Here is a 23,519-nt window from a genome sequence, read left to right on the forward strand (position 1 = left end):
CTTCACAAAAACGAAGCCTGTCTACTAATCTTGCTTGACCTATCCACTGCCTTAGACACCGTTAAACACGACAACTTGATTGATCTCATGAAATACAGAATGGAATTATCAGGATCCGTGCTAAATTGGTTCACCTCCTTCCTACAGAATAAATCACAAAGTTTCAAGGTTAGTCAATCCTTCTCCAAGCCCATCCCAGTCACTTTAGGAGTACCACAGGGATTGTCTCTTTCACCCACTCTTTTCAATCTGTTCATGGAACCTCTCAACGATCTGCTCAGCTTCCTGAAGGTCCATTACCACATGTACGCAGAAGACACACAACTCTACATAAAGATCCACTCACTTGAAGACATCAAATCCCTCAAATCAACGCTTCAAAAAACACAGAGCTGACTAGCCGAAAACCATCTGAAACTAAACACCCTCAAAACGGAATTCCTCTTAATCGCTCCCCCCAACCAATCATCCACCATCCTCGAGTGGATGAACCACCTAACAGCACTCAAACGCCAACCCCTCATAATAGACTCAGCCAAATCGTTGGGAGTGACCCTTGACCGAAATCTAAATATGCAGAAACACATTAGCACTCTACAAAAAGGAGCCAACTTTCAATGAAAACCTTGAGAAAACTGAAACCCTTCCTGCCAGCAAAAGGCTTCAAACAGACAGTTCAAGCGCTAGCTATCCCTAGAGTGGAATATGGGAGTGTCACTCTATGTGGCCTCCCCAGATTGTCGACGGCCCCTCTTAGAGCTTCACTCAACACAACTGCTAGACTTATCACAGGCTCCAAAAGAAACAGCCACATCTTCCCTGACCTGCGAGCCCTCAACTGGCTACCTTTCAAGGTGAGAATTCATCTGAAAATCGCTTTTATGACACACAAGGCATTACATCACAAAACTCAGAGTTATCTAGCTCAGAAACTAGTGCTCTCATGTGGTAACAGATCCAAAAGGGAGCTCAAATAATCTCCTGTTGAAGCCACAACAATTAGTAAAGAAGAAAACATACAACCGCACCTTCTCAGGAATGGCACCCAGGATTTGGAATGCTTTGCCCCCAGAAACGAGACAGAACCCGTCTGCTGCATTCTTCAAAAAAGAAGTGAAAGCTATTCACATGGCTAAATTTACTTGAACTTTCCATATACACCTGTAATATATCTATATATATAATATTTGTGAACTTTCTGTATTAGACACCTATATCTTGTTCGCACTATACAAAACCTTCAAAATAAATAAATAAATAAATAAACTTTAATTTCTCCTCGATTTTTCCTGCTTCCATGTTCGCTGCATTCTGCAGAACACATGTAAAGAAGAAAACGCCTCGCAGGATTGTTTTTGTGTAGGAAGGTGCACCTTCCTGCACAAAAACAATCCTGCCAACAACGGAGGCACCCTTGCACCATGGTGCAAGGTGCCTATGTTGGTGCTAGGCTGCCAATATGGCCCAGCGCAGGCAGAAAGGACAGGAATGCACCGTATTGCTTAAATCCAGTGCATTTCTGCCCTTTCTCTTTGACGTAGGGCAGCGCAGAAAGGTGCCTTGCTGTGCTTCCCTATGCCAAAATGCCATAAATGAAGCCCACAAATGAGAAGACATCGGACAGTGGTCTTCTGGGTGGTCCAGTGAACCACTGCCTGCTACCCCGAGGTCGTTGACAATGACATGATTTCCAAAGGAAGTGCAGATCACTTACCCCGCTAACTTAGGGGTTGGTAACTTGTCAATGGTTTCATTTTTGCTTTCCCAACAGCTGATATATTTTGTAATATTTTTACGGTTTATGAACAGGTATTTGCATTTTGTTGTGTGTTAGGAAAAAAATGATTCCTACAGCCTTTCTCTTCACACTTCCTGTCCCCTGGCAAAATAGTCTGATAGTTCACTTTACAAAATCTGCCACAATTGCAGCCAGAGGAAGAAAAGTAAATGTCAGTGACATGTTGGAAGAATACATAGCAATGAATCAGATGACATGGCCTGACACTTGGCCTCTGTCTCTGAACGCACAGCAAAAGTGACATGACAAGATAAATACAAAATGTAAAGGCATCTTTACTGCTCATTCACTTTCCGCTCATGGTTATTTTGGGGGTGCTGCAACACCCCTGTACTCCTACTTTCAGTGCCTATGGAGCACAGCACCAACATTACTTTGTGCCAGGGAGCGACAACTACCCTGTAATCTATTCAAAGAAGCATAACAGGGAAAAACACCCCAAACACCCAAAAGGTTTCATGCAAAGACATCTGCTAAAATAGTGTGACCTGGTTTTGTGTGAAACCTTAATGCTGATAGGCAATCATGAGTCTAAATTACTCCATTAGGATGTAAGTTTGACTGAAAAAAATGGAAAGAGCAGTCCTTACATCCGTCTCCTGCATCTACAGGCACCAAGCAGTCCTCACATATGATCTCATTCCTCTACAGGGACCAAGCTGTCCTCACATCCGATCTCATGCCTCTACAGGCACCAAGCAGTCCTCACATCCGATCTCCTGCCTCTCATCATGCAGCTACAGGCACCAGGCAGACCTCACATCCGATCTTACGCCTCTTTAGGCACAGGCAGTCCTCACATCCGATCTTACGCCTCTTTAGGCACCAGGCAGTCATCACATCTGATCTCATGCCTCTACAGGCCCCAGAGAGTCCTCACATCTTATCTCGTGCCTCTACAGGTGCCAAACAGACTTCAGATTCGATCTCATACCTCTAAAGGTGCCAAGCAGCCCTCACATCCGCTATTACACCTCTACAGGTGCCAGACAGTCCTCACATCTAATCGTATGCTTCTACAGGCACCAAGCAGTCCTCAAATCTGATCTTACGCCTTTAAAGGCACCACACCATCGTAATATCTGATCCCATGCCTCTACAGGCACCAACCAGTCCTCACATCCGATCACATGCCTCTACCAATGCCAAGCAGTCCTCATATCTGATCTCATGCCTCTACAAGTGACAGAGAGCCCTCACATCTAATCTCATGCCTCTACAGGCACCAAGCAGTCATCACATCTGATCTTACGTCTCTACAGGCACCAAGCAGTCCTCACATCCGATCTCCTGATTCTACAGGCACCAAGCAGTACTCACATCCGATCTCATGCCTCTACAGGCACCAAGCAACCCTCACATCTGATCCCATGCCTCTACAGGTGCCAAGCAGTCCTCACATCTGATCTCATGCCTCTACAGTCACCAAGCTCCCCTCACATCTGATCTCATTCCTCTGCAGGTGCCAAGCAGTCCTCACATCCGATCTCATGACTCTACACGCACCAAACAGCCCTCACATCTGATTTCATTCCTCTAAAGGTGCCAAGCAGTCCTCACATCCAATCTCATGCCTCTACAGGCACCAAACAGCCCTCAAATCTGATCTCATGCCTCTATAGGTGCCAAGCAGTCCTCACATCTTACCTCATGCCTCTATAGGCACCAAGCAGTCCTCACATTCTATCTCCTACCTCTACAGACACCAAACAGTCCTCATATCCAATCTCATGCCTCTACAAGCACCAAGCAGTCCTCACATCCATTCTTACCCCTCACATCCTATCTCATATCTCTTCCCGTGCCTATATAGATGCCAAGCACTCCACACATCTGATCTCATGCCTTTCTGTATGCCTCTACAGACACCAAGCAGTCCTCACATCTGATCTCATGCCTCAACAGGTGCCAAGCCATCCTCACATCTGATCTCATGCCTCTACAGGCACCAAGCGGTCCTCATGTTCTATCTTTACCTCTACAGGTGCCAAACAGTCGTCATATCCAATCCCGTGCCTCTACAGGCACCAAGCAGCCCTAACATCCAATCCTTCGCCTCTACAGGTGGCATAGTCCTCACATTTGATCTCATGCCTCTACAGGCACCAAGCAGTCCTCACATCTGATGTCATACCTCTACAGGTGCCAAGCCACCCTCACATCTGACCTTATGCCTCTACAGGCACCAAGCAGTCCTCACATTCTATCTCATGCCTCTACAGGCACCAAACAGACCTCATATCCAGTCTCATGTCCCTACATGCACAAAGCAGTCCTCATATTCTATCTCATGCCTCTAAATGTGCCAAGCCATCCTCACATCTGATCTCATTGCCTCTACAGGCACCAAGCAGTCCTCACATTCCATCTCATGCCTCTACAGGTGCCAAACAGTCCTCATATCCAATCTCATGCCTCTACAAGCATGAAGCAGTCCTCACATCCGATCTTACGCCTCTTCAGGCACCAAGCAGTCTCCACATTCTAATTCATGTCTCTTCTCGTGCCTATATAGATGCAAAGCACTCCTCACATCCGATCTCATGCCTTTCTGCATGCCTCTACAGGTGCCAAGCAGTCCTCACAATCGATCCTATGCCTCTACAGGCACCAGGCAGTTCTGACATCTGATCTCATGCCTATACAGGCACCAGACAGTCCTCTCGTCTGATCTCAAGCCTCCGTAGGCACCTATCAGTCCTCACATCCTATCAGGGCCGGATTTAGCGCTGGTGGCGCCCGGAGCGACAATAATTTTTTGACACCCCCACGTCTCCTGACCGCCTCCACAGATTCTCTCCCTACCACCTGAAAAAGTGCCCCTCATCTCTCCTATCATGAGATGTTGCTAAACACAGTGCCCCCCTGAGGTCACAGTGCCCCCTCCACAGGTCAGCGCCCAGTGCGGCCACACCAGTCGCACTGCCTTAAAGCTGGCCCTGCATCCTATCTAATGCCTCTCCTCGTGCCCCTACAGGCGCCAAGCAGTCCTTATATCTGCTCTCATGCCTCTATAGGCGCCAAGCAGCCCTTACATTCTATCTCATGCCTCTATAGGTGCCAAGTAGTCCTCACAATCGATCATATACCTCTAGAGGCACCAGGCAGTTCTGACATCTGATCTCATGCCCTTACAGGCACCAAAGAGTCCTCACAACCTATCTCATGCCTCTCCTCGTGCCCCTATATTTGACAAGCAGTCCTCACATCTGATCTCATACCTCTGCAGGCCCCAAGCAGCCCTCAAATCTGATCTCATTTCTCTACAGGTGCCAAGCAGTCCTCACATCCGATCTCATGACTCTACAGGCACCAAGCAGCCCTCACATCTGATTTAATTCCTCTGCAGGTGCCAAAAAGTCCTCACATCCAATCTCATGCCTCTACAGTCACCAAACACCCCTCACATTCTATCTCATGCCTCTACAGGTGCAAAACAGTCTTCATATCTGATCTCATGCCTCTGAAGGTACCAAGCAGCCCTCACATCCAATGTTATGCCTCTACAGGTGACATACATTCCTCACTTCTGATATCATGCTTCTACAGGCACCAAGCAGCCCTCACATCCGATCTCATGCCTCTACAGGTGCCAGCAGTCCTCACCCCCGATCTCATGCATCTACAGGCGCCAAGCAGCCCTCACATCCGATCTCATGCCTTCACAGTTGCCAGCAGTCCTCACATTCGATCTCATGCCTCTACAAGCACCTAGCAGCCTTCAAATCTGATCTCAAGCCTCTACAGGCACAAAGCAGTCCCCAAATCCTATCTCATGCCTCTCCTCCTGCCTCTACAGGCAATAGGCAGTTCTCACGTCTGATCTCAAGACTCTACAGGCCACATACATTCCTCACTTCTGATCTCATGCCTCTACTGGCCCAAGTAGCTCTCACATCCGATGTCATACCTCTACAGGCACCTACCAGTCCTCACATCCTATCACCTCGTGCCCCTATATTTGCTAAGCAGTTCTTACTTCTGATCACTTGGTGCTGAAGGCGAGAAGACGTGGCGCCTTAACCAGACCGAAGAGAACATGTCAGCTCTCAAGGACGCCACCCGCCAACACCACCAACACCTCCGCGCCGCACGAAAAACAGCCTACCGGAACAGACTTGACAACAACGCCCACAACAGCAAGGAACTATTTGGCATCGTCAAAGAGCTCTCCAACCCGGAAGCAGAAAACAACTCCATCCCTCCCTCACAGGACCTCTGCGACTCCCTCGCAACCTTCTTCCACCACAAGATCACCGACATATACAACAGCTTCCCGACCGCCGCCACGAGCCCCCCTCCGGAACCCGCCACCGACACCACCACCATCCTCACCTGGAACCCTACCACCACCGAGGAGACCACCCGCATAATGAACTCGATCCATTCCGGATCCCCATCGGACCCCTGCCCGCACCACATCTACAACAAGGCCGACGACATCATCGCACCACACCTCCGAGACGTCATCAACGCCTCCCTCACCGCCGCCACCTTCCCGGAGAGCTGGAAACACGCAGAGCTCAACGCCCTCTTAAAGTAACCTACAGCAGACCCCACCGAACTCAAAAACTTCCGGCCCATCTCTCTCCTGCCGTTCCCCGCCAAAGTGATTGAGAAAATCGTCAACGCTCAACTCACCAACGCCCTGGAAACCAACGACTCCCTCGACCCCACACAGTTCGGTTTCAGGGCCAACCACAGCACCGAAACCGCCCTGATCGCAGCAACGGACGACATCAGAGCCCTGACCGACAAGGGAGAGACCGTGGCCCTCATACACCTGGATCTCTCTGCAGTCTTCGACACGGTCTGCCACCGCACCCTGATACGCCGCCTCAGCAACGCCGGCATCAGAAGCAAGGCCCTGGAATGGATCGTCTCCTTCCTCTCCGGAAGGACTCAGAGAGTCCGCCTTCCCCCCTTCAGATCCACAGCCACGGAGATCATCTGCGGCGTACCTCAAGGATCCTCCCTCAGCCCCACTCTCTTCAACGTCTACATGACCCCCCTGGCGAACATCGCACGCAAACACGGACTCGACCTTATATCATACGCCGACGACACCCAGCTCATCTTATCCCTCACTAACAACCCCACATCAGCTAGGACCAGACTACATGAAGGAATGAAGGAAGTGGCGAACTGGATGACAGACAGCCGTCTGAAACTGAACACAGACAAAACGGAGGTCCTCATCCTCGGCCCCACTCCCACCGCATGGGATGACTCCTGGTGGCCCCCCGCCCTAGGCAGCACTCCCCAATCCACCGACCACGCGCGCAACCTCGGCTTCATCCTGGACTCTTCCCTCACCATGACCAGACAGGTGAACTCGGTGACCTCGGCATGTTTCAACACCCTCCGCATGCTCCGCAAGATCTTCCGCTGGATCCCCACCGACACCAGGAAGACCGTCACCCACGCCCTCGTCACCAGCCGCTTGGACTACGGGAACACCCTGTACGCCGGCATCACCACCAAGCTGCAGAGGAAACTCCAACGGATCCAGAACGCTGCCGCAAGACTCATCCTGGACATCCCTCGCCACCACCACATCTCCGGACACCTGAAAAAACTCCATTGGCTACCCGTCAACAAGCGGATCACCTTCCGACTACTCACCCACGCACACAAAGCCCTTCACAACCTCGGACCCAAACTCATCAACAACCGCGTCTCCTTCTACACTCCCCCGCGCACTCTGCGCTCCACCGGACAGGCCCTGGCAGCCGTACCCCGCATCCGCAAAGCCACCGCCGGAGGAAGATCCTTCTCTTTTCTAGCAGCGAAGACCTGGAACTCTCTGCCCAGCCACCTTCGCGCCATACCTGACCACCTCTCCTTCAGATGGCAGCTCAAGACCTGGCTCTTCGAGCACTGACCCCCCCCCCCCCCTCCCAGCGCCTTGAGACCCTTGATGGGTGAGTAGCGCGCTTTATAAATGCGATTGATTGATTGATTGATTGATTGATTGATTGATTGATTGATTGATTGAAGGTTGGGGTGTAAACTCATAGGACCAATAATAGCGCCCATAGCAAAAGCAAAGATTACTTTGAAACTTAGGAACGCCTTTTGAGGTACAGCTGTGTATGGAAATGGCACTAATAAAGGAACCCCTTTCCCACTAGGAACAAGAATACACACCCTTCTAAAACAGTTTTTCCTGGTGAAAAGAACAAACTAATAGTCATGGTCTTGTGAGCATAGTAATAGTAAGTTTCTCCTGTCTACCTGAAGAAGGCCCAAACCCGAATAATAATCCCCCCTCCCCCAGTAAACGTTGTAGTTAAAAATGTGACAGTATTATAAGAAAAGAAATACATGCATGGACCCCCTTGCTCCCTCCATTATCCCAATGCCTATTTGAGGGACCTTGTGCTCGTTTATAATGCTGTATGCTCCTATTGTTCATGCACACCACATCCGGTGGTTTGGTCTTGTATCTGCATAATCGCTCCTGTGATCATTTGTACATTAACACTATGCAAGCAGCGAAGATGGATATATGCACTATCGCATACAAAACATGACTGCTCAATATGAAGTAACAATTCGGTTTGGGTTTTTGTACCTATGTCACGCGGATAAAATGCCCACTGACGCATGATTCGCTTAATTATTCCTTCTTTCTGGTGAGTGTATTATGGAGTTGGTTGCCTTCCCACACAAATGAGCGCTATATTGGTTTAAAAAACACTTACATCAGAATATATAAAAACAATAATAAATGAGCACACATCGTGGCAGTTTCAAAAGGGTGTTTGGAGAACCCGTTAATCCATCAATTGCTTCAGTTGTTTTTTTTATTTTATCGGGATACAGGTCAAAGTGCAATGACGTGCTTTGCGTACAACGCGTATTTATGTGTATTTAAATGCTGGTTCACGATCCATGCCAGGTGTTTACCAACGGGCCCATATACAGCATAAAATGCCGTCTTTGGTCATGCGCAGAGTAGTCGTATATTGTATGGGACTGTGCAGCAATGCCATCACAGGAGGGCAGTGGGGCTGCCAGGGGTTGACCTGGGCATCCAGTGACGGGTTCAGCCTTGTGCCCTGTCCAGAGGGGGCAGTGTCCTCTGTGAGCCGGTGTGTGCAAGAGGCGGCCCCGCAGGGCGTTGAAGACGGAAACAAAAGCCAGGGAAAGTCCATGAATGACAATCATGTCAAACATACATGAATGAACTCATAACATATGGGGAAGAGGTGAATGCTTTCTTATGCAAATCCAGTCACTGTATTTTTCTGTATGGTAAGTCGTGTCTGGAATGTTCACTGTGACAAAAATGCAGATGGGCAGGAGCAACATACTTGAATTAGAACTCATCGTTTTTGAAAATCTAATGGGCCCACCCATATCCTGCGGCTGCCACTGAAACTGAAACAAATGTATACAGAAAACCCATCTTCCCATAACTGGCTTTGAAGAGGGTTGGCACGTACCTTCTCTCAAGTAGCCTTGAGTAGGGTTGGCGACAACCTCTCCTCAAGTGCTCATTAGCTTGGTGGATGTGCACCTCCCATCCGCTGGCCTTGAGTAGGGTTGTTGTCCATCCTCCTAATATTGTCTTGAGTAGGGTTCATGACCACCTTTCATCAAATACTCTTGAGTAGGGTTGGTGGCGACCAATCCTCAGAGCTCACTAGCTTGGTTGATGTGCACCTCCCATCCGCTGGACTTGAGTAGGGTTGTTGTCCACCCTCCTATTATGGTCTTGAGTAGGGTTCTTGGCCACCTCTCATCAAATAGCGTTGAGTAGGGTTGGCATTGACCTCTCCTTAACTGGTCACTAGCTTGGTTGATGCGCATCTCCCATCTTCTGCCCTCGAGCAGGGTGGTTGTCCCTCTCCCCTATCATGGTCTCTGCGAGGGGTCATGGCCTCCTGCCTTCAGCTGCCCACAGTAGGGTTGCCGTCCACCTCTACCCAATTGGTCTTAAGTAGGGATGGGATGGAATAGAAAAAGCATTTATAAAGCGCGAACTGTCCCTCAAATTACATCTTGGCGCTAGACACGCTAAGCTATCAGAAAATAATGAAAAATGAGAGAGATGGGACAAAGACCAAACTGTAGCAGTAGAAAGAAGATTTTGACGCTTTCCTAAATAAAAGATGAAAGGCGAAGGCCATTATCCCGACAGGCAGGGAGTTCCTCAACTGAATCCCACGAACAGAAAGAAACCACCATCCACCCTTAGATCTTTTGCAACCTGGGGGTGACAAAAAGTAGGAGGTTGTTTGAGTGACAGTGGCCTTCTAGGGAGGTCCAGTGAACCGCTGCCTGCTACCCTGAGGTCGTTGACATGATTTCCAAAGGGAGTGCAGATCACTTACCCCGCTAACTTAGGGGTTGGTAACTCATCAATGGTTTCATTTTTGCTTTGCAAACTGCTGATATATTTTGTAATATTTGTACAGTTTATGAACAGGAATTTGCATTTTATTGTGTGTTAGGAAAAAATGATTCCTGCAGCCTTTCTCTTCACACTTCCTGTCCCCTGGCAAAATAGTCTGATAGTTCACTTTACAAAATCCGCCAAAATAGCAGCCAGAGGAAGAGAAGGATATGTCAGTGACATGTTGGAAGAATACACAGCAATGAATCAGATGACATGGCCTGACACTTGGCCTCTGTCTCTGAACGCACAGCAAAAGTGACATGACAAGATAAATACAAAATGTAAAGGCATCTTTACTGCTCATTCACTTTCCGCTCATGGTTATTTTGGGGGTGCTGCAACACCCCTGTACTCCTACTTTCAGTGCCTATGGAGCACAGCACCAGCATTACTTTGTGCCAGGGAGCGACAACTACCCTGTAATCTATTCAAAGAAGCATAACAGGGAAAAACACCCCAAACACCCAAAAGGTTTCATGCAAAGACATCTGCTAAAATAGTGTGACCTGGTTTTGTGTGAAACCTTAATGCTGATAGGCAATCATGAGTCTAAATTACTCCATTAGGATGTAAGTTTGACTGAAAAAAATGGAAAGAGCAGTCCTTACATCCGTCTCCTGCATCTACAGGCACCAAGCAGTCCTCACATATGATCTCATTCCTCTACAGGGACCAAGCTGTCCTCACATCCGATCTCATGCCTCTACAGGCACCAAGCAGTCCTCACATCCGATCTCCTGCCTCTCATCATCCAGCTACAGGCAGCAGGCAGTCCTCACATCCGATCTTACGCCTCTTTAGGCACCAGGCAGTCCTCACATCCGTTTTTACGCCTTTTTAGGCACCAGGCAGTCCTCACATCCGATTTTACGCCTCTTTAGGCACCAGGCAGTCATCACATCTGATCTCATGCCTCTACAGGCACCAGAGAGTCCTCACATCTGATCTCATGCCTCAGGCACCAAGCAGTCCTCACATCTTATCTCATGCCTTTACAGGTGCCAAACAGTCTTCAGATTCGATCTCATACCTCTAAAGGTGCCAAGCAGCCCTCACATCCGCTATTACGCCTCTACATGTGCCAGATAGTCCTCACATTTGATCTTATGCTTCTACAGGCACCAAGCAGTCCTCACATCTGCTCTTACGCCTTTAAAGGCACCACACCATCCTCATATCTGATCTCATGCCTCTACAGACAACAAGCAGTCCTCACATCCGATCTCATGACTCTACAGGTGCCAAGCCTTCCTCACATCCGATCTCATGCCTCTACAAGCACCAAGCAGCCCTCAAATCCGATCTCATGCCTCTACAGGCACCAGGCAGTCCTCACATCCGATCACATGCCTCTACCAATGCCAAGCAGTTCTCATATCTGATCTCATGCCTCTACAGGCAACAAGCAATCCTCACATCTGATCTTATGCCTCTCCTCATGCCACTACCGGTGCCAAGCAGTCTTCACATACAACCTTTGCCTCTTCAGGCACCAGACTGTCCTCAAATTCGATCTCATGCCTCTACAGGCACCAAGCAGTCCTCACATCCGATCACATGCCTCTATCAATGCCAAGCAGTCCTCATATCTGATCTCATGCCTCTACAAGTGACAGGGAGCCCTCACATCTAATCTCATGTCTCTACAGGCACGTATATAGCTTATCGATTATTGATTGGTATTGATATATGTACTAACACTATGGGCCTCATGTAGGTAGCCAAATACCGGTCGGTAACGGCCGATTTTCGGTAATTTTACCGTTACCGACCGGTATTTTGGCCATTGGTATGTAGGGGGACAAATTTTGCTTTCGGAATTTACCGAATCGGTAAAATTACCGATTCGGTAAAAATACCGAATCGGTAATGTTACCGAATCGGTAACTTTTCCGAATCGGTAATTTTACCGATTCGGTAAATTCCGACAGCAAAATCGAGATGTAGGGGGAGTGTGTGTGTGTGTTTAAGAGTCGGTATTTACCACCAACTTATAGTTGGTGGTAAATAATGAATGTATGTGTAAATGCATTTTTACGCGCGTAGCAGTGTGCAATGTGGCATACATACATGCCCTTAGGGCATGTATGTGTGCCACATGTGCACACATGGCCGAATCAGGGGTGCAACAGGGTGTCAATGTGACACCCTGCCACCCTTGTATGTGTTCCCCCCATTACCGAATCGGTATTTACCGATTCGGTAATGAGGCATACCTTCCCATCAATGGGAAGGTATGCCTCATTACCGAATCGGTAAATACCGATTCGGTAATTACCGACTAGTAACGATTCGGTAAAAAATACCGACTCATTACCTACATACCAGTTACCACTTCTAAAATACCGATTCGGTATCGTTCGGTATTTTAGAAGTGGTAACTGGTATGCTACCTACATGAGGCCCTATATGTTGAAGTCGTATTGAGTTTTATGTTGTCTGTAATGCTTCCGTGAGGTAGGAAGTCGGGAATTGATGACAATTCCGTAGTAGAGCAGAAGTAAGTACTGCTCTCGGGCAAGACTGAATTGTGGTTGCCCGTAGGTACACGGGAGAAACGTGTGACAATTGAAGTTGCACAGCGCATTGTCTGGGTTCGATTCGGCAGCATCGCCGTGTGTTGCCATTAGTGATGTTTTCTGTGTGAGAAAAGCGTGAATGATAGTAAAGGGTTACCTGTGAAATTTTGGTCTTAGGTACCAGGAAACCAATTGGCATACCGATAACGCTTATCACTGAAAAGGTAGCAGGTATTCTCTGAGCTTGTTAGAAGGACAGAGTAGAGGTAAGCGCTGCTTTGTTAACGTGTGTTATAATTCTGTAGTAGGACAGGCCGTTCGCTGTTCTCGGGAAAGACAGGATTCTGTATGAATGAACTATATATTTCCTTGCGTGAAAGTGCTTGAATGAAATAGCATTCGGGTTAATTGCGGAACTCTGGTTTTATTTCTCAGGAGCATTGCGTTTCCAACTATGTGTCTTAATTCCGGAGAGAACAGTTAATTGATGCTTGATAGAAGGGTGAAGTAGAGGGACGTGCTATTTTGCCAACGGACGTAATAATTCTGTAGTGGGGCAGAGGTAAGCACTGCTCTCAGAAAATCAGGATTCTCGTGGGAAAGGTCTTTTTGCTATTCTGTGGTTAGCGGAGCATACAATGGAGATGGTTGTACGTTGTAACTAACAAGTACTGTAAATTTGAAACAAAGTCTATCGCGTAGTTGTGTAAAGGAGGGGTAGACTGAGGACAGGAGTCAGGAGCAGAAGCTGCTGCAGCGACTGTTGACGTCAGGAGGACCGCGCTGTGATTGGACAGCTAGTTAGTGATGTAGACGCTCCAGGATTGGTGCGTTAGTGTGAGTCGTGCAGGGATTGGAAGTTTTGACAGCGACGTAGACATTCCAGGATTGGTGTGTTAGTGTGAGTCGCGCAAGGATTGGAGACTGTGACAGTGACGTAGACACGCCAGGATTGATGCGTGAGTAAGAGTCGCACTACTATTGGATTAGAGATCGTACAGTGGTAGGAAAGACTGAAAAGTTTACTAAAGACAGGAAAATGTATTATCATTCACCCGAGAAAAAGAAAAAGTCTGTGTTTAGTAAGATGAGAAACTGGTTTATAAAGGACAAGGAGATTGTGACTAGGGAAGGACAGTTACTCCCGCCGGCAAAGACCCCCGCATCCTTCATGGTTGCGAAATACGGGTATCATACCTGTATCTGGTTAGACAATTGGGCAAAGTATACAAAGGAAGACGGAGTTCTAGCATTTCCAGAGGATGGGTCATTTAACTTGGCAATATTAAGGAACTTGCGGGAGAGGATGATGAATTAAGATCCACGACCTAGGCCTACACAGTTCGAGGCATTGACAGAGTGGGAAGATGAAATGCATGAGCGAGAAAAGCAGAGGAATGGCAATAGGTATAGGTATATGTTTGGACGGCCAAACGACCGTGAAACTCATAGTGATCGAATGAGAAGATGGCGAGACGCTAGTATGACTGAAGGATTATTTCCAGTTAGAACAGAAGGAGAAAGTGGAGGAAGGAAATGTCTAGAAAAGAGAAATAATATAGAAACCCGGAGGTATGGGGCTAATGAAACTGATGATGATGTTCTAGATGATATGTTTTACAAGAGCCCACCTCCGTACAGACAGGAACCAGATACGCCAACCTCAGGCACGCCAGTGAGGGAAACTCTGAGAATCATTAAAACAGAAGTTATGACCTCAGAGGTGAAAAGAAGAAATTCACTTAAAGAAAAGGGGAAGGGGGGCGTGGCCAAGATGGCGGAGGGAGCGGTCGCACTCTCCGTGAGCTCCTGAATCCCCAGGCCCTTGGACCGAGAATTTTAGCAGTATCTCCCCCATATCTGCTGGGAGATCGTGGGGAAAGAAGGGGACTACCAGCGACCCGGCGGTGGGACTCAGCGAGACCCCGAACGATATCGCAGGAGGCCGCGGAAGGCAAGCGCGGGACGGAGCAGCAGGGAGGGGCCGAGAGCCGGAGCCTGCCGACGCGGACCACGGTGCGGAGCCAAAGCACCCCCGAGACTGAGCCGGCGAGAACCTACCCCGATTGATGGAGAAACCGGTAACGGGACTGCCAGAAGACCCTCACGGGGAGAGGTCGATTGAAGACGGCGGGAGGCGGCGCCGAGGCCGGGGCCCGGAGCCACTACACGGCGCAGAGCCGGGGGAGCGGCCTACAGGCGGACAACGAGGTGGAGAGCGACAGCGGAGCCCCGCATTGGAGGCCCTGGTGAGGAGGTACTCTGGCGAGATAGCCTGGGCGGCAGCCGGTCCTGGGCTCCGCGGGGGACACGACGGATGGCCCCGCTAGCCGCCTGACGTCAGAGGAAGGGCAGCAGAGCCGTACAGGGCCCAGTGAGGAGTGCGGAGGAGCGTGGGGGCGAGCGCGGCAGGAGAAGAGGTCGAGGTGCACCCGGCGGCCTGGCCAAGGGCCCAGCACGCATCTGCCTGGGGGAGTCGCCCCTGTATTGCTTAGAGACGGACAGTTCGCCTGCCGGAGCAGCCGGTGAGCCCCGGAGGACTGCAACAGCGGAACCGGGCCCGGATCGGGCGATCTAGGCCCCTGGGAGGATACGTGGCATCTTGCGAGGAACGGCCAGGGGCCTGCGGAGGGCGCCACCTGCGTGGCCGGGGGCCGGGTGGAGGACACTAGTGTATCCGGCGAGACTCGGAGTGGACGGTTTCCCCCCCCCCTGGCCGGCGCTATTCCCTGGGAAGGGCTGCAGAGAGAGAAAGTAGGCCCCACGGACTCGCGCTGCCACCCAGGGGTGAGAGGCAGTAGCACCGGGACTGAAGGCCCGAGAGAGGAGCAGGCTGAGGAGACCCTCCTGCGGTGTGTCACGTCAACGGGCCCGAGAGGTGAGGTGTGGGCTCGGCGGGGCCCTGGCGGTGGGGGGCTGGTGCCGCCCGACCAACCGACGCAGCAGGAGGACGGGAGACCGAAGAAGCGTGGAGCGAGCCCCGTGGCCTAGCGACGCCGGCGGGCGAGTGGAGCACCCGAGACACGGGAGGAGCCGGTCGCCCCCTACCAATGGCGGGCAACAGAAGCAGCAAGAAGGGGGACCGCACTCTCCCGGAGATGCTCAGCAGGAACCACCAGAGGGTGGACAAGGGGCAACCGTCGCCGGGCTCCTCCGGGGGTGCGCAGGAGACGGACGAGAGAGAGCCGCCGGTGACTAGAGCCTTCATGGAGTCACTCTTCAGCTCCCTTAGGGATGACTTTCAAACGCTGAAACAGGAGGTCGCTGGGGAGATGCGAGAGGTGCGCAGAGAGGTAGATGGCCTGGGAGAGTGGGTGGCTTCTTTGGAGGGTGCTGGTCAGAGGAGGGACGAGGACATTGAGCAGTTGCAGCAGGAGGTGCTGCGCCTCCAAGACCAGCAGCTCGACCTGCAAGCCCATAATGAGGATCTTGAAAACAGATCCCGGCGGAACAACATTCGGGTCCGGGGAGTTCCGAGCGCGGACGAGGGGTCTGATGTGACCAGCTACCTACAGAACCTGTTCAGGGAGATCTTGGGAGAGGCGACGGACTTCCCCATCCGGATTGACAGAGCACATAGGGTGGGCCCGCCGAGACGCACGTCGGCACCACCGCCGGATATTCTGGCCTTTCTACCGGACTTTCCACTCAAGGAGCGAATCTTGGCTGAGGCAAGGAAGAAGTCATCCCTGACCTTTCGAGGACACCCAGTGGCTTTGTATCAGGACTTATCTGCCATAACGCTTCAGAAACGCAAAGCTTTCAGGATTGCCACAGACTTTCTGAGGGAGCACTGCACGCCCTACGCCTGGGGGCACCCCTTCCGACTCATCTTTTGGTGGAATGGCACTTTGCACCAACTACGCTCCCTGCGGGAGACCTGCGGGGTATTGGGCATTCCTGAGACGGAGGAGGATACGGCTACGCCGCACCGGAGACGGCTGGCAGCGGGTGACGGGGCGGAACTCTTCTGGCCGCACCGTGAGGCCGGACTCACCCACCATCAGGGCTGGCATGGCCGGCGCGGTGCTCGAGGTGGCCAGAGACACCGCCGCTGGTGACGTCGCATTGACGGCGTAAGAACACTCCGGGGGGAGATCATCACAGCTTACTTCACTTTGCAGGTTTGGGGGTTCTGGGGGGGAGGGGGTAGCGGGGAGGAGACGGTGGCTGGACGTCCACTTAAGTTACTCACCACAGACTAGTCCCTCGTGGGACTCGGCTGGGACTATGGTTCATTGGGGTTGGAGGACGGGGGAGGGAGGTAGGGAAGGGTGGGGTTTGGGGTTGTTCGACTGTTGTCCAAGGGGTTGCTTGTTGGGGTTCGGGGGGGTTCGTTTAGGTTGTGGGGTTGAGGGAGGGGAAGGGAGTGGTTGGGGGGTTGAGTGGGAGTGTGGGGGGGGGGCTCGGGAGGGGAGGAGGGAACGTCCAGTGCACCACAGGGATTACGGCCGCCTTGGCGGCGCTCTTGAGACGGACTCCGCGCCTGCGGATGCTTTGCGCTACTTCACCTATCCTTCCCTATGCCGCCTACCACTCTTAAGCTCGTGACACTTAATGTTCGGGGCCTCAACAACCCGGTTAAGCGGCGCGCTGTGTTATCCCTACTAGAAAGCACCCGAGCAGACATCTGCCTCCTCCAGGAGACTCACTTGTTGCCTCGGGACTGCCACAGGCTCCGATCCCACAAATTCCCGACTCAACTCTTCTCTTCTGGCAATGCTAAGACGGTGGGGGTGGCGATTTTGGTGGCCAGGCAGTTCAGGGGAGAGATCTTGCACAAACAATCCGAACAGAAAGGGAGACTGTTAGCCTATAGGTTCAGGGTGGGGGGTATCCACTTCACAGTGGGATCTGTATATAGCCCAAACGAACAACAAGAACGCTTCTTACGCGCAGCTTTGGAAGATGTCACTGCCTCACAGGACAGGCACATTATCCTCGGGGGTGACCTCAATATGGTCTTTGACTCGGCCCTAGACAGATCCGCGCTTCGCTCTCCGCAGGCGGGGGAATTCTCGGCCGGGTGTAAGACACAGCTGGCGGAGCTGGACCTCCACGACCTCTGGCGCCGCATGCATCCTACTGATAGAGACTATTCATACTACTCCCACGCACATAAGACCTACGCGCGCCTGGATCACTTTTTGGTCACCGCGCCGGTATGTGCGATAGCTACCGCGACAGAGATGGGGGTGGTCTCCCTGTCTGATCACGCTCCGGTCACCGTCGAGCTTCGACTGCCGCCGATCTCGGGTCCACCGCGGGTTTGGCGCCTGCGGGACACATTGCTGCATAGGAAGGCAGTAGTCACGCACGTGACGCATGCCATCCAGGACTACCTGTCCCATAATGCGGATTCCAACACTTCGCAAACGACACAGTGGGCGGCCATGAAGGCGGTGATACGGGGGGAGTTTATAGCTCTTTCCTCAGCCGACAACAAGGAGCGGCGGCACAAGAGGGAGGAGCTCACCCAGCGGGTCCGCGAACTGGAACAGGTGCACCGCAGGACAGGGGCTCCCCGGGTATGGCGGCAGCTAAAGGAGGCCAGAAAGCTCTTGGCGGCCCTGGACATGGACCGCGCGGAGTACGCGGCTTTGCGCTTACGCCATGCCTACTACACAGGAGGGGATAGATGTGGCCGGCTGCTGGCGAACAGGCTTAGAGCGGCTCGACAACAACAGGTAGTGAAGGAGGTCTCCGACTCCACGGGGTCGATGGTTACGGAGGACACCCATATAGCTGAGGCTTTCCGGGGATTTTATGCGGACCTCTATACGGGGGACCCCCCGGATGCCTCGGCGACGGCAGCCTATTTGGACTCGATTGCCCTTCCCTCCTTGACGCCTTCGCAGGCGGAGCACCTGGACAGGGATATACGAGTTGAGGAAGTGATCTCCGCCATCGCCCGACTTAAACACGGGAAGGCCCCGGGGCCGGATGGCTACACATCCCTTTTCTACAAAACGTTCTGTGCGACGCTGGCCCCGCTTCTCACGCGCCTCTTCAACTCCTTCACTGCTCCCGGGGCCATCCCACCGGACCTGCTGCAAGCCTCTATCACGGTCATCCCCAAACCGGGGAAGGACCGGACGCAATGTAGTTCCTACAGGCCGATCTCACTCTTGAACGTGGATCTTAAGCTGTACACTGGGATCCTAGCGGCCCGGTTGGCTCCCCACCTACCGGGCCTTATAGACCCAGACCAGGCGGGCTTTGTCCCGGGACGGCAGACGGTAGACAACACCAATCGGATAGTTCACCTCTTAGAAAAAGCATCACGGATCCCAGGGGAGAGAATTATGCTTTCGGTGGACGCGGAAAAGGCATTTGACCGCGTCCACTGGCCTTTTTTGGAGCAGGTCCTGCGGAAGGTGGGGATAGGGGACAGATTCCGATCATGGATTTTCAATTGCTACAAATCTCCGACGGCAGCGGTACGGGTGAATGGCTACAGATCCAGAAGTTTTGCCATTGAGAGGGGTACGAGGCAGGGTTGCCCGCTGTCACCCTTGCTCTTCGCCCTGTACATGGAGCCTTTCGCCCAACGGGTGCGTCATAACCCAGCAGTGAGGGGGGTGCGGTTCGGAGGCTTCACTCATGCCATTAGCCTGTACGCGGATGACGTCATACTGTCGCTGGATGATCCGCTCACTGCCCTTCCGGCGTGTACCGAGGAGTTGGACTCCTTTGCCGCGGTTTCGGGATTCAAAATGAACGTGGGGAAGTCAGTGGCGTTGGACGTGTCGCTCAAGCCAGCTACTAGGACTTCGTTGCAGGACCTCTTCCCGATGCTCTGGTCGAAAGAGTTGGTGCCTTATCTCGGGATTCAGCTGGCTCTCACCTTGCTGGCTATGGTGGCGGCTAATTATGCCGCTTTGGGCAGGAAGATTCGAGAGGAGATAGGCCGGTGGGATCGCAGCGCCTTGTCATGGCTGGGCAGAATAGCTGCCATCAAAATGACTGTTTTGCCCCAGATTTTGTATTTGTTTAGGGCGTTACCATTGCAGCCACCTACGGGCTGGATCCAGCAGACGCAGTCGGACCTGGCGCGTTTCATATGGCGGGGCAAGAAGCCCAGGATGAAAAGGGCGCTCTCTATGCTCGCGCCGGAGGCCGGGGGGCTGGGGATCCCGGACCTCCTCAGGTACTTTCAGGCAGTGCAGTTACGTTACTTGGTGGAGTGGAGTAGGTGGGAATCCGACAAGCACTGGCTTTTTCAGGATCAAGCGGTGGCGGGCAGGCCCTTGCAAGAGGTGCCGTTCCTTCGAAGGGCTCACCGCCCGGCGAATCTATATGCCTCCTTCGTCACGCGAGTACCCCTACGGGTCTGGGATGCTACCAACGCTGTGCACGGCCTGACAACATTCCCTTCACCTCTCACACCCTTGCTGGATAATCCGGACTTCACCCCGGGACTGGAGAAGGGGGCCTTCGCTCTCTGGCGGGAGGCGGGGTGTCGGGCCCTGTGTCATATGTATGACCCGGAAGGGGTCATCCCCTTCGTGCGCTTCAGACAGGAGTATGCGTTCCCGGAGACCGAGAGGTTGCACTACCTACAGGCTCGCCACTGGGCGCTGCATCCACAGGTGCGAGAGACGGCTGATAGGAGACTTCTCCCGTATGAGCGATGGCTTCTGACTCGCACGTCCGACGCGAAGCTGATCACCGATCTCTACAAGCTGTTACAAACACCCTCCTCTCACTTCTATAATCCGGGACGGGAGCGCTGGGAGAGGGAACTGGGCAGGTCACTGAGCCATAGGGAATGGGAGCAGGTGGCATATAGGGCCAGGCACTCGGCGTACCATATGAGACTCACTGACACGTTCACCAAAGTCTCGACGTACTGGTACTACACCCCGGAGCGCATACACGACATGGATCATAGCAATGATGCTAACTGCTGGAGGGGATGCGGGCGGGTGGGCACGCTGCTACACATCCTGTGGGGCTGTCCCCTCCTCGACTCTTATTGGAAGGAGGTGATAGACGATATCGATTCCCATTTTGCCACTGAGCTGCCGCGCTTCCCTGCATACATATTACTGGGCCTCCCGAACGGGTTGATGTATCCCTTGAAATCCCGCAGGGGTAGACAGATAGATATTGCACTGGGATCGGCGATGCAGAACATCCTCGCGCACTGGCGCTCCAAGACACTCCCCACTGTCACGGGCTGGCTTCACAGATTATGGCATGTGTTGGGGATGGAGAAATTGTCGCTTACACTGGCAGGGGATATAGAGCAGTTCAATGATCTCTGGCAGCCGTTTCAGTCCCTGCTGGTTACTGAATTTAGGGAACTGACCTGCCCGAGATATCTTCGCCTCCTGCGGCTTACGGCCCTGGAGGAATCTGCCTCTTAATTGGTAATGGGGTGGAGTCCCTCTGGGAGAGACAGGGAGGGGGAGACGGAGTGGATCAGACCTACGCACTGGACGAGGGGAGGGCAGGGTTTGGGGTGGGGGTATGGGAATTAGGGGTGGGGGAGGTTGGTTCGGGAGGGGGGGGAATTGTTTTTGATTGTTACGGCACTGTTCATCATCGAGGGTCACAGCGGACTGCAGTATTATTAGAATGTTCGCTACAGGGCCTCCAGCCCGGCATTGGACTTCGCCGCTGTACTCGTATACTCACGATGTGTCGTATTGTTTGTTTCTATGCATTGCAATAATAATAAAAACATTTTAAACCTAAAGAAAAGGGGAATAGGGTCGAGAATGAAAATTCTAGAGAACTAGCAGAAACCACATTAGAATTGACAGAGAAAATAAGAGAATTGACGAAAAATCTAGAAGCAGTTACAGTTCCTGTGACCATAGGTCCTGTTATGCCTATTTTTGAGAAGCAGAAAAAGAGTGAGCACGGACTAACAGTCCCATATGTGAACAAAGGACAGGCAGAACAGCCCATGATGGGAGCAAAAGAGAGTTCCTGGGGACATACTATGGGTAGAAGTGAAATACAGATGTCAAAGAACCCGTTCTATTGTTCTGATACTGCCGAGAGAAGCAGAAGGGCAGAAGGATCAATATTAGAACCACAAAGAGTGACAGAACCAGGGAATGCAGAGAAGTCAGTGAGCATAACTACTGATGAATTGAATGACTGGCTAAAAAGTTTGCAGGATAAAGAAAAGGAATCTAATACTATTGATGTGGCCAAATTGAGAATGGTGTTGGAAGAATTAATTGTAGGGACAATCCCCATAGAAAAGCTGAAAAATTACCAAGATGAGAAGTTATTATTCCTATGTAAGAGTGTCACTTGGAGAGCAAAAAATTTACACGACAGATTAGCAGAGATGGCCAGTGAAATGGGAATTGACATGGACAAGGTAAAAGCTTTACAGAAGCCATACCGAGTGGATTTCACAGAAAAAGACATTGAGAATCTGAATGCTGCAGGAAGAATAGGGCAGATTAGGGACATAATCACAGTATTAAGGAAATGGGGAGATGTGGACAAATGGAGGAGCAGGTGGTATAGGAAGCGGGATGACACCTCAGACAGAACATTTCCAGCATTTCCTGTGAGAGAGAAGGAGAAGGTGGTGATGGAGTTCCCTATGAGAGAGATTCCAGGAGGGGGATATGTGCATGTCCCATGGACCAGACAGGACATTTTGTCATTTACCAATGATTTCCCTCGATTACGGGAAAAGCCAGTCGAGTGATACAGACAGGTAGACAGATTTGTGAAATTGTCAAAAGTGCTGTGGATTGATTTGAATAGTCTGTTTGATATAATAGTGCCAGCAGACTTGTGGGCCGAATGTAAGATAGTCATAGACTGGCCCACCAAAGAGTACCCGAGAGATCCCAAAACAGGAGCCCCAGACCCAGAGGTAATGAAGAAATATGAACAGGTCATGGCATTCTTGAAAAACAAAGTGCCCCCCAAAGAAACAGACTGGGTTAAAATAGATAGAACACATCAGGAAGCAAAAGAGTCAGTCCATGCTTATTATGAGAGGCTAATATTAGCCTTCAAACAGTTCAGTGGGGATGACAGTCTGGGAGAGAAGGACCTGAGTCATTTTGTGTACAGATTTGTGTATGGTCTGCGCCCCGAAATCGGGAACATGATCAAGCAGCACACCGTGGACTGGCAAAGTAAAAAGATAGATGAGATCCTGAGGCATGCAAAATACTTTAGTGATGAGATCGAAGCCAAGCAGCGAAAGCTGAAGGAAAAGGCAATGTGGGCTCAAGTGAAAGTAGCAGAGAGACAGGAAGCTCAACTGGTTGAACAGGCTAATAATCCAGGCATGAAACCAAGATTTGGTCCAGGAAAAGGGAAAGGTAATATAGAAGAGGCAAAGAAGAAATTCCCCTGTCACAATTGCGGAAGATTTGGACACTGGAAATCCGAGTGTAAATATCCACCAGGTACTAATGATGAAAATCCGTCATTAAATCCACAGGTGCAGTGTGAGGGGAGTGGCCCACCGCAGCAACAGCAGAAGGCTGTTAATCAACAGAATCAGGTGCCAAAGCCGCCCTTACCACAGAGCCGGAGTATACAGAAGTATAGCAAAGAGACGGGATTCTACAATGAAGAACAGGTAAACAAACCGCAACGTGCCAGCGCTGTATCACAGTATTTGCTGCAAAATGATGAAAGTGAGCCAGAAGAGTTTTATTGACGGTGCCGAAAAGAGGAAGCAGAGTGCGTACTTGGTGCATCTCTAGAAATAGATCAGACAGGACCATTTGTGGATGGGAAAGTTAATGATGAAAACATCACTTTTCTAGTAGACACTGGAGCTATACGATCCACTGTCAGA

At 51.2% G+C, this 23,519-nt stretch overlaps 1 long non-coding RNA gene across 1 annotated transcript in view; it reads left to right on the forward strand.

Annotated features, from left to right (window-relative positions):
- LOC146830566 (uncharacterized) overlaps window positions 1–23,519 on the forward strand; it is a 59,455-nt gene that overhangs the window by 24,235 nt on the left and 11,701 nt on the right. The window contains exon 2 of the long non-coding RNA XR_014961162.1: window positions 23,157–23,297. This is a non-coding gene — a long non-coding RNA (uncharacterized LOC146830566). The remainder of the gene's footprint in view (window positions 1–23,156; window positions 23,298–23,519) is intronic.

Source organism: Triturus cristatus, chromosome 5_1, assembly GCF_964204655.1.
Source record: "Triturus cristatus chromosome 5_1, aTriCri1.1, whole genome shotgun sequence".
Taxonomy (NCBI): Eukaryota; Metazoa; Chordata; class Amphibia; order Caudata; family Salamandridae; genus Triturus; species Triturus cristatus.